This window comes from Papio anubis, chromosome 1 (genome assembly GCF_008728515.1).
Source record: "Papio anubis isolate 15944 chromosome 1, Panubis1.0, whole genome shotgun sequence".
Classification (NCBI taxonomy): Eukaryota; Metazoa; Chordata; class Mammalia; order Primates; family Cercopithecidae; genus Papio; species Papio anubis.
Genome location: NC_044976.1, coordinates 137,406,695 through 137,417,252, shown reverse-complemented (window position 1 = coordinate 137,417,252; position 10,558 = coordinate 137,406,695). Strand labels below are relative to the sequence as shown.

Genomic DNA, 10,558 nt, shown 5'->3' with positions numbered 1-10,558 from the left:
TCCCTCCCTTTCTCTCTCTCCTTTCCTTCCTTCCTTCTTTCCTTTCCTTCCTTCCTTCCTCCCTCCCTGCCTCCCTCCCCTCCTTCCTTCCTTCCTTCCTTCCTTCTTTCCTTCTTTCTTTCCTTCCTCCCTCCCTCCCTCCCTCCCTGCCTTCCCTTCTCTTTCTCTTTCTCTTTCTTTCTCTTCTCTTTCACTTTCTCTCTCTCTCTCTTCCTTCCTTCCTTCCTAGTATATTTAATGTTCTTCTTTTCATTCCTTCCTCACTTTCCTTTCTTTCAAATGCTAGGTGTTTTGTTTGGTGGCATTTGAGTCTAATTTCTCTCACTGAGGAACAACATACATGCTGTCATCTGATTTGAGCTCTCTCTGGGGTATGTTTGGATAAGTCAGGGCTTCTGTTTATTTCCCTGGTTTTGTGCTGTCCTGATTTAAGGCTTAGATAAGGGTTAAGTTTAAAGCACGTTTAATCTGTGATACATTTCTCCAAATGAAGGAGTTCACATTTTTCTGGAGCCATTTAATTTCTGCCATATTTATTTCCCCACATAAATTATCCTTTGCTGAATTGTTCTGTGCATTGGTTTTGCTGGTGCATCTTCTGCTGTACTAGTTTATTCCAATGAATATGAACCACGGTTTTCTTTGTTTTGTTTTAATTCTGTATTGGTGCCATACTAACCTGAGAAATGTCAACAGTCAGGGAGGTGCCACTTACGTGTCACCCTTGTTGGAAGAATTGTGGATCACAACCCTGGCTGCACGTTAGAGTTATCTGGGAGCTTTTAGTAACCACCCGTACCTCACCTTCAAAGGCAAAGGGCCTCACTTTCAAAAGTTCTCATTTAATTGGCCTGGAAAGGTCTCAGGCTTTAGCCTATTCCCAGGGGATTCTGAGGTACAGTGAAAGTTGAGAACCATGGCCAACCACACCACTTTCAGATCATTCTACAAGACTCAGCTCAGGTTGGTTTCCCCTGAGATGCTTTCTCTGACCGTCCTCGCACCCACCAAGCCCTAGCTCAGGGCCTTTTCTCTGTGTTCACAGAGGTACCCAGGCTCTGCCTTCTTTCTAGTGCTATTCTTCTGTATTGTAATTTGTTTATTCTATCTTCTTTTTAAGTTTTAATATTTTTTATTTCAATAGCTTTTGGATTACACGTGGTTTTTGGTTACATGGATTTATTATACAGTAGCAACTTCGGAGACTTTTAGTGCCTCCATCACCTGAGTAGTGTATTCTGTCTTCTTTAAAAGCTTCTTGAGGTCAGGTACCACATTTTTAAAAAATCTTTGCTCCCTCTGCACTTAGTACATCTCTGGGCACATATGCACCAAGTGAATGTGTGAATCCGTGAAACAACACACAAATTGACCAAGAAGTTACCGCAGTCAATTTACAAGTCAGGTTGTCCCACACTTGTACCTTTTCAACTACACTGACCATATCTTTTTATAGGACTCTTTTCTCAAGATGAGCCTGCTGTCGTAGTATGTCAGAGAGTTGCCTAGTCCTGGAGTCTTTGGAGCAGAGTTTGAAAGTACAAGCTTGTTTAAATTCTAGAGAGAGCAGAAGCAAATGCTGATGCCCTGAACTCCCCACCACCGCAGAGCCTTTGAGAGGCTCATCCACCTCCCTGGATGTTCTGGTGACTGGGGCCTGAGGAGTCAAGCAGTTGCTAGGTCCTTCCTGGGAACTTGTGTTAAGACAATTGTCATCTTCTTAGCCATGGTACATGTAGCATAACACATCTCGAGATTTCCCTGAAACTCTAGAATAGAAACCTGGTCTGATACTCCAGGACTGATTCTGGCATTAAAAAGGCTGCAAATGAGTAGGATATATGCCAAAGTCCTTAGAATACCAAGCTCTCTTCTAAAGAAGGCCAATTTTTAATAAGAGGTTACCATGATGCCTTGTTTGAGAATCCATGTTGACCTTGTAGGATCATTCCAGGGATTATTTTCAAAGAGCCTTCTTAGAATGAGCCTCTTAAAAGTAAACTCCATGCATACAGGAACTTTGTTTTGCCCATCTCTGCATCTCCAGGGCATACGGCAGTGCTTGACACACAGGAGAGAGTCAGTATATTAAATTAATAGGTGGATGGCCGAATATAAAGTTCTCTTAGCCCCATCTTAGAGCTCTGCTGCAATAAGCAGAGCTCTGTGCTGGGGAAGAGGACTGCAGACGTTCATAGACACTGTCATGTCTGCAGTGGATGTGCTTTTACCCTAATAGGGGTTGAGAAACTCGTGGACAAACTTTGAACCGTCACCACCATTCCTCATCACCCTTAAACAAATACACGAACTGAAGAGATGGTGTTAGTACCTAATTTTCTTTAAAGTCTGGTTTTGGGGAGAAGTGAGCCTCTAACTCTTGCTGATTTTCAGTCCTCATAAATTACTCTCTGCTTAGCTGTGGGTATCAGTCCTATTGGGACCAGGGCAGCAGTGTCACACAACTTGCCTTGGCCTTCTCCATCTAGATTAGCTAAGGGTTTAGGTTGGTTATAGCTTTCTCTGCACTTGGCTATTCAGGTCATATTTACCATAAGAGTTAGCTTATACTAGAAATGATGGAGCAAGACCAAGGTCAGTTTCTGCAATTGAAATGAGGTCATGAGAACAGTCATTAAAAACCTAGAGCTGCACTGTCCAGTATGGTTGCTGTGATGTTGACTTTATGTGTCAACCTGTCTGGATCAGGGATGCCCAGCTGTTTGACTAACACTTATTTCGGGGTATGCCTATGATGGTATTTCCAGATGAGAGTGGCATTTAAATTGGTGGACTCAGTAAAGCAGATTGCCCTCCTGAATGTGAGTAGGCACCATCCAGTTTGTCAAGGGCCTGAATGGAAGAGAAGGCAGAGGAAGGGAGAACTTGCCTCTTTTTCTGCCTGACTGCTTGAGCTGGGGCATCAATCTCCTCCTGTTCATGGACTGAGACTTACACTATTGGCTCCCCTGGTTCTCAGGCCTTCAGACTAGGACGGAACTACACCACCAGGCTTCCTGGGTCTCCAGCTTGCAGACGGTAGATCATGGGACCTCTTAGCCTGTATGATTGTGTGAGCCAGTTCTGAAAATTTTTCTTTCTCTATATGCATGTATGTGTATGCTTGTGTGTGTGAAAGATACAGATCACATATTATATATTTTATGTGTGTGTACATATATACATGTTATATATGTAATTATATTAAATAATATATGTAATATACACATCACATATTATACATTTTATGTGTGTGTACTCTTCATGCAGAAGTGACAGGCAATATGTATATATATACAATATGTATGTACACACATAAAATATATAATATGTGATATGTATAGTTTATATTATATATATATTATTTAATATGCATCTCCTGTTGGTTCTGTTTGTTGGGAGAACTTTGACTAACATAGTAGCTACTAGCCACATGTGGCTATTGAAATTGAAATGAATTAAAATTAAGTATAACTAAAATTGATTTTCTCAGTCACAGTAGGCCACATTTTAAGTGCTTACTAGTCAATGTAGATAGTGACTACTCTGTTGGACAGTGCAGAATAGAATATTTCCATCCTTGTAGAAAGTTCTATTGACTCGTGCTAGTTTAAAGTACCCAAAGGCCAAGGCTGTATATCCAGTTGATAAACAGCGAGTCTTTCTCCCAGAGTGACTCAGCAACAGCTGCATCTTTGCCACATCTCCCCTAGCACCATTTACTATTATTATTTTGTCCTCTGTTGCTCAAGGATTTACCATGGCTTGGAAATGAAGGAAACAATTTCTCTGCTTCTACACTTTGTAAAAGTAAATAAAATTTTAGGACACCCTAAATTTATTATGCAGCACCCCACCTCTCAAGCCTTACATAGAAAGGCTTGAGCACAACACATTAAGCCTTACATAGAAAGATGTTGAAATTCTGTTAAGCTTCCCTAAGCTTTGTTGATATAAGTGATCCCACACTTCTACATTTAGGAACACTGACTTCCATTCTTTGGAATCTGTGCTTCCCAAGCAGGCTCATCCTCAACTTTGCTCTTGAATAAACTCTTTTTAAAATAGATTCTGATCTTTTTATTATTTTAGATGGACAACTAGTTCACATAGAGATATGTAAAAGTTAGGTTGAACCACATGGAATTGCCTTTTTTGTAGATCAGAAAAGGCATTGAATTGAATATTGTCAGTTTCATAAGGTTCAGGTTAATACAAAGTGAGAAGAGTGATAGAGGTTCTGGGACAGGAAGTGCATGCATAGCTTGTGTTCCTTTTTCAGTCCCGGATTTGTGTACTGTGAGATGGGGATAATCCAGGTGGTTTCACCTTAAGGAATGATGGTTGACTGAATTCCTGCTTATTCCTTGCCTGCCACAGCTGCGTGAAGAGAGGCTCACGTGTGTTTATGGAGAATAGTTATGGGAGAGTTAGAGTAGATACAGCTGTAAGAACCAGAAAGCCTGAAAACCAATGGCTTTATACATATTGCATTCTGAACAAGCAGACTGGAGGTGGTATTTCTGGATCGGATCAGTAATTCCACGTTGTCAGGGCACTAACTTGGCATCTCTGGTACTCTCTCAGCCTTCCCCCTACAGTCCACAAGATGGCTGCTGTGGCTCCAGGCGTCACGTCCTCAATACAACTACGTCCAGAGGCAGGAACTGGGAATGGGCTTGGAGGTGACCAGGACAGCAAGTGGGCTGTCTGCATAAACCTCCCTTCCTCTTGGGAAGGAAAATCACCTCCCAAGTCGATCTTCTGTCCATCTTACTGATCAGAGAATGTTATAAATCCACCCATTAAATAATCTGGACAAGGGGAGTGTGCCTATTGTCCTTGGTTTAGGGTGGTTATGATTCATGCCCTGAAACTGGACATATTGCCAAGCAAGCGAAATTGAGATTCCATCAGCCAGGAAGAAGGGGTAAGGAAGATGAATATTGGGTGATAGGAGTTGTCACAAGTTTTAAAGATGCTTTCAATTGGTAAATAACTGTCAAGAATACCTTTTGTTTTCACCTTCCCAGTCTCCATTGTGCCTCCTTCAGAAACACACACTGGGTTTTCTTTGGGTGTGAAGGGGCCTTTGTGCCCATCATTCCAGTGTGAGCACATGTTCTGAGCCAGGTCAGTGAGGCTTAATTTCAGAACTTCTGTTGGAACTCTTGGGAAAGACAAGTTCTCCCTGTCCTAGGTGTCTGAAAAGATAACATGCTAGCCTGGAATTGCTGGGGGCTATTTTACCTGCCTACCTACCTGAATGAATGAATTAAGCTGACACAAAGGGGTAGTAGAGGGATGAGGAGAGGAGAACAGAGGGATGGTGAGAAACTTGGTCCAAATGAAATTGCTTGAGACCTGTATGCAGCTGTGACAGATAATTCAGTTACATTGCATAATAAATCTTTCCCCTCACCCCCCACCTTATTTTTTTCTTTTGTATGTAAGTTAGTTAGGGTTGCAAAAGATTACTGGCAGGAATCGGTACCTAGCAATGGAGTGTTACAAGTAATAGACCCTAAAATGTGGATTGGCAAATTGAAGGTAGAATGGAAGGCAATAAAGGTCTTCTATCCCTGGCTAAGAAGTTGGCAGTCTTTGTTATGCTCCAATAAAGCATATTAAATTGTTGCCTGTTCTCCCTTAGGACTCACAGCATATGCCATTGGAGACTGGGTCATTAAAGCACTTGATAGAACTTTTCAGGCCGTGGAGTGTGTGGGCTACTTCCTGAAGTTCTTAGTGAGTTCCTTTGAGAAAAAGACAAGCTTCTATCATCTGAAAGTTAAAAAAGAAGAAAAATTTGTCTCTGATAAAAGAAGTCCTTTCTCTTTTGGTAGCTGAGAGCCAGACAACACTGTCCTTTTCAGGGTTGGAAAAGGTGAGTTCTCTGTTACATGATGAAGCTCATTCCAGCAAAGACAGAGACACTGGAAACAGAACAGAAGATACTACTAAAATTGGGAAGGAACTGGAGCCCGATTTTGACTCCTCCAGGACAGATGACAACTGGCAAAGTGCTCCTATGTGGAATACACAAACAACTCCAGCAAATAAATCAGTAAATCAGAAAAGGACAGTCAGTTCAATACAACAGTGAGAGGAAGAGATTGACAGGGCATTTCATAACAGAGGAGATCCAGATGACAATCAACAGGAAAAGTGCTCAGCCTCACCTGTCATCAGGGACATGCCTGGAAACAGCAAGGAGATCCCACTACACATTCTAGGAGAACAGCTAAAATCTAAAAAAACAACTGATCATATCAGTGTTAATGAATATGTGGAACTGTTGAACCCTCATCCTCTGCTGGTGGGAATATAAAGAGGCCCACATACTTTGGAAAACAGTGTGGCATTATCTATTAAAGGCGAATGTATGCATACCTTACTACAAAGCAATTCCACTCCTAGGTCTATGTGTGCGTATGTGTAAGAAAAAACACACAAAAAATGTGCTGACTTGGCGCCATGGCTCAAGCGCTTAAGCCCAGTGTTTTGGGGAGCCTGACGCAGGAGTATTGTTTGAGGCCAGGAATTCGAGAGTAGCCTGGGCAACATAGGAAGACTCCATCTCTACAAGAAATAAAAAATAAAAATAAAATTAGATGGACATGGTAGTGTGTACTTGTAGTCCTAGCTACTTGGGAGGCTGAGGCAGGAGGATCTCTTGAGTGCAGGAGTTCAAGGTTATAGTGAGCTATGAGTGGACCACTGCACTCCAGCCTGGGTGACAGAGAGGGACCTTGTCTCAAAAAAAAAAAAAAAGTTATTAGCAACATTGTTTGTAATAGTCCCAAATTGAGAAAGCCCAAATCAATGCAGAGTGGGTAAATACATTGTGTGTAGTTTTCCAATGAATACTTTGTAAATACACCAAACAAACTATTGCTACGTGCAACAACATGAAAGAATCTTGCAGATCTAATTTTGAGTGAAAGAAGCTTGATATGATGAAATACCATAGAGTCTCGTTTATGTAAGATTCAAGACCAGGCAAAATGAATATATGGTGTTAGAAGTCAAGTGAATGGAGACTTTTGGGGACAAGGGAAAGGGTTAGTTATAGGAAGGGGAAAAGAGGGGCTTCTGAGGTCCTGGTTTTGTTCTATTTCTTGACCTGGCAATGGTTACACGGAGGTGCTTACTTTGTGATGATTTGTGTGGGCTGTAAGGTGTGTGATTTCTGTACTTCTCTATATGTGTCTTACATGTCAGTAAAAATATTAAAAAGTCTTCTAATCATAGACTATGGAGGAAGAGATGGCTGTGAGACTACAAATCAGTGATTCATTAAAATAATAATTATCCTTGAGCTGCAGGGCAAGAAGCAGATTAGCAGGGCCTTCCCATTCCAGGCTGTAGTTTGAATTTCACTGATGCAGAGGATAAAGTGGAGGCCATTAAGCTGAGAAGGAGGGTGGAGCCTTGAGGCTGCTGCTAAGAAACAGAACTCCCAGGCCAGAGTCTAGACGAGGACACTGTCTCTTGCTTTGCCTAATGTCCCATGAAATGACCAGATGCAAATGGACTGAAAGAGTACTAAGTTATAAACTTCTTAGGGAATTGCTTTGCCAGAAAAATCCCAGTATGATTGAAAAAGGCCTCTGACTGGTCAGCCCAAGGTAAACCCCTGCTCTCAAATCTGCACCATCTGGAAATGGGTCACTAAAGGATCCTCCCAGGGTCCCACCTCAGAAGTGGAAATGGAGGACGACTGGCAAAGGGGACCCTCTCAGAGAGCAGAACCAGGGTTGTCAGATCGGCTGGTCAAGGACCTCAGTCCCCTGCTAGTGTGAGTCCTTGCTGTTCTTGTCCAACAGACCATGATGTACCTAAAGGACTGGTGATCACAGTAGGCTGTTTCCCCTTCTCATTTCCAAATGGGAAATTCTATTATATTCTGCTATTTTCTCTTCTGTCTTATATACTGAGTGTGTTGGGGTGGTTTGCATTCATCATTTAGCCTCTAGGGTGTCAAACTGAATTGCTATATACAGATCACATTGATAGAAATCTGTGTGACCTTGAGATCTTGGTCTTGGAGCTGGGTGCAAAAATGGGGCATAAGTTTGGGTTGTCTATGACTGTAGAGGGAATGACTTAATTTTTGGAAGTATGTAGTATAGTTGCATTATGTTAGGTAGGGATATTACTGAAATTGAACAAATGGAAAGAAGGATGTGTATAGAAAATGAGAAGCTGAGGGGTGGGTTGTTGGGTGTATTTGTTATTTTTGCCTTCAAGTATCAATTTCTTCCTCTTATGATGGTAGCTCCCTGATTTCCTTTTGGAGAAACAGTGTCTTCCCAACCCAGATTGTGTGGTTTATCCCTTTCCCTTAATCACAGTGGTTGATTCAGAGATAGGCAAGTGACTCAGGCCAGGAGCCCAAGTGGTGAGATTGGATTCCAGAATGTTCGAGAATCTCCTGGGAGAGAAGAGTTCCCTTTGCACTGATGCTGTTAGATTATAAGATATAAATCTGTAGCCATTGGTTGTTCTCTTGCCATTACATAGGAAGTATCTGCCTAAATGTAGCCATTCAAGGTGAAAACAAGGCAAGAAAAAAAGAGAGACCAAGTTTGATGTTGTAGCTCTCATGTCAATTACACTCCTGTACGTTTTAGTTGCATGGACCCCACAAATCTCATATTTTGCTTGAGATCACATGAGTTGGGTTTCTGAAACTTTCAACTGAGAATCTTGTAATTGCAATCAGCTATGGGAAATGCATAAACACTTCCATGTGTTTTGCATATATTTGGTGTCATGCCACTTTTAACTAAATGAAAGGAGAGTGACTTTTACTGAAATGCCTAAGTTGCAAGCATTAACCCAGTAGGGGAAGATCTCGTTGAGTATATTCTTTGGTTTCCTTGCTTTGGCGTCCAAGGCTTGGGAGCAGTCCATATCAGGAATTCATTGCTCAGGTCCACATAGCTTGTTTACCCCTCCTCCTAAGTGAAGAACATCAGACCTTCCACAGTCAGGGTGTGTCCTTGTGAATTTCCAACTGAGCCAGCTCACTGATGGATGGATGCCACAATGATGGCAGTATTTTCTGCTCTACACGCACATGTGACAGCAGCGTATTCTACCCAGGAAACGGGGTGGAGGCAGTAGCTATGTGGGTCATCACCCTTGGGCCTAGAATGGCATGGAATATAGCAAGATCTGTGGTGTTCAAGGGTCAGGGATGTGTATTAGATTCAGTCTGAGTCACAAGGAGGTGAAACAGTGAGATTAGGGAAGGATGGAATCCTGGGAGTATGAATGGGAGGAGCCAAAAGCTGAGGAGATGGGGGTATTAGAATAGGATCCAGAAAATACAGAATAAGAGTTAGAAATTGGCCAGGCAGAGGAGCCAGGAGACAGAGATGCTCTAAGGAGGCACTGAGGCCTGCCATATGCTGGAGAATGGAGTTTGTGCTGCTTGAGGGTATGTTGAAGGGTTTGCCTGAGCTATGTGCCACTACTAAGGTATCACCATGCATGGTGAACTCTGCGGGGTTCTCTCTCATCCTCTGTTTCAGCCGGGCACTGTGTCACATGTATGTGCTCTAGATCAGAGACCAGAATGGGAGCACAGCAGATTCACTTAACTACAGTTACGTTTGCTGGTTTTTTCTATTACAAATGTATGTATTTTATCCTCCTACAAAACTTCAAATCAAAACTCCTCCTCAGCATCTGGCTAAGTAGACCAAAAGTAGGTGCTTTCTAGGTTCTGAATGTTGGTGTCCCCCCAAATTCATATTTGAAATGAATCCCGAATGTGATCGTATTAAGAAGTTGGGCCTTCTGGGAAGTGATTAAGCCACGAGGGCAGACTAATGAACCATGAATGGGATTAGTGCCCTCGTAAAAGACTGAAGGGAGCCTTTTCCCTCTTTGCGCCATGTGAGGACACAGCAACAAATTACCATCTGTGAAGCAGAGAGCTCCCACCAGACACCAGAGCTGCTCATGCCTGATCTTGGACTTCCTGCCTCTGGAACGGTGAGAAATAGATTTCTTTTTTGGGGGTGGGAGAGCAGGTTCACTTTATTTATTTATTTATTTGTTGCAATGCAGCATTTATTTGGAAGGCTTTAGGTCTCAGTGTTACCAATTATTTCCATTGAGAAATAAATTTTTGTTGTTTATAAGCTACCTAGTCTAAGGCATTTTGTTATAGCAGCCTGTATTTTGTCATTCTTTCACTGCTACGAAGAAACACCTGAGACTGGGTAATTTATAAAAGGTTTAACTGGCCCATGGTTCTGCAGGCTGTACAGGAAGCACAGTGATGGCTTCTGCTTCTGGGAAGGCCTTTGGAAGCTTCCAATCATGGCGGAAGGCAAAGCATAAGCCTACACATGACATGGTGAAAGCAGGAGCAAGAGAGAGGCCGGGCGGGGGCCACACACTTCTAAACGATCAGGTCTCATGAGAATTCATTCACTATCATGAGAAAGCACTAAGCCATTCATGAGTGCTCCAGCCCCATGACCCGATCACCTCCCACCAGGCCCCGCCTCCAACATTGGGGATAACATTTCAACTGAGA

General features: G+C 42.4%; 1 long non-coding RNA gene across 1 annotated transcript in view; it reads left to right on the top strand.

Annotated features, from left to right (window-relative positions):
- Positions 1-6,623, top strand: part of LOC108582123 — an 18,575-nt gene extending 11,952 nt beyond the window's left edge. Inside the window, exon 3 of the long non-coding RNA XR_002517339.2 lies at positions 5,654-6,623. This is a non-coding gene — a long non-coding RNA (uncharacterized LOC108582123). The remainder of the gene's footprint in view (positions 1-5,653) is intronic.
- Positions 6,624-10,558: the final 3,935 nt, after the last annotated feature.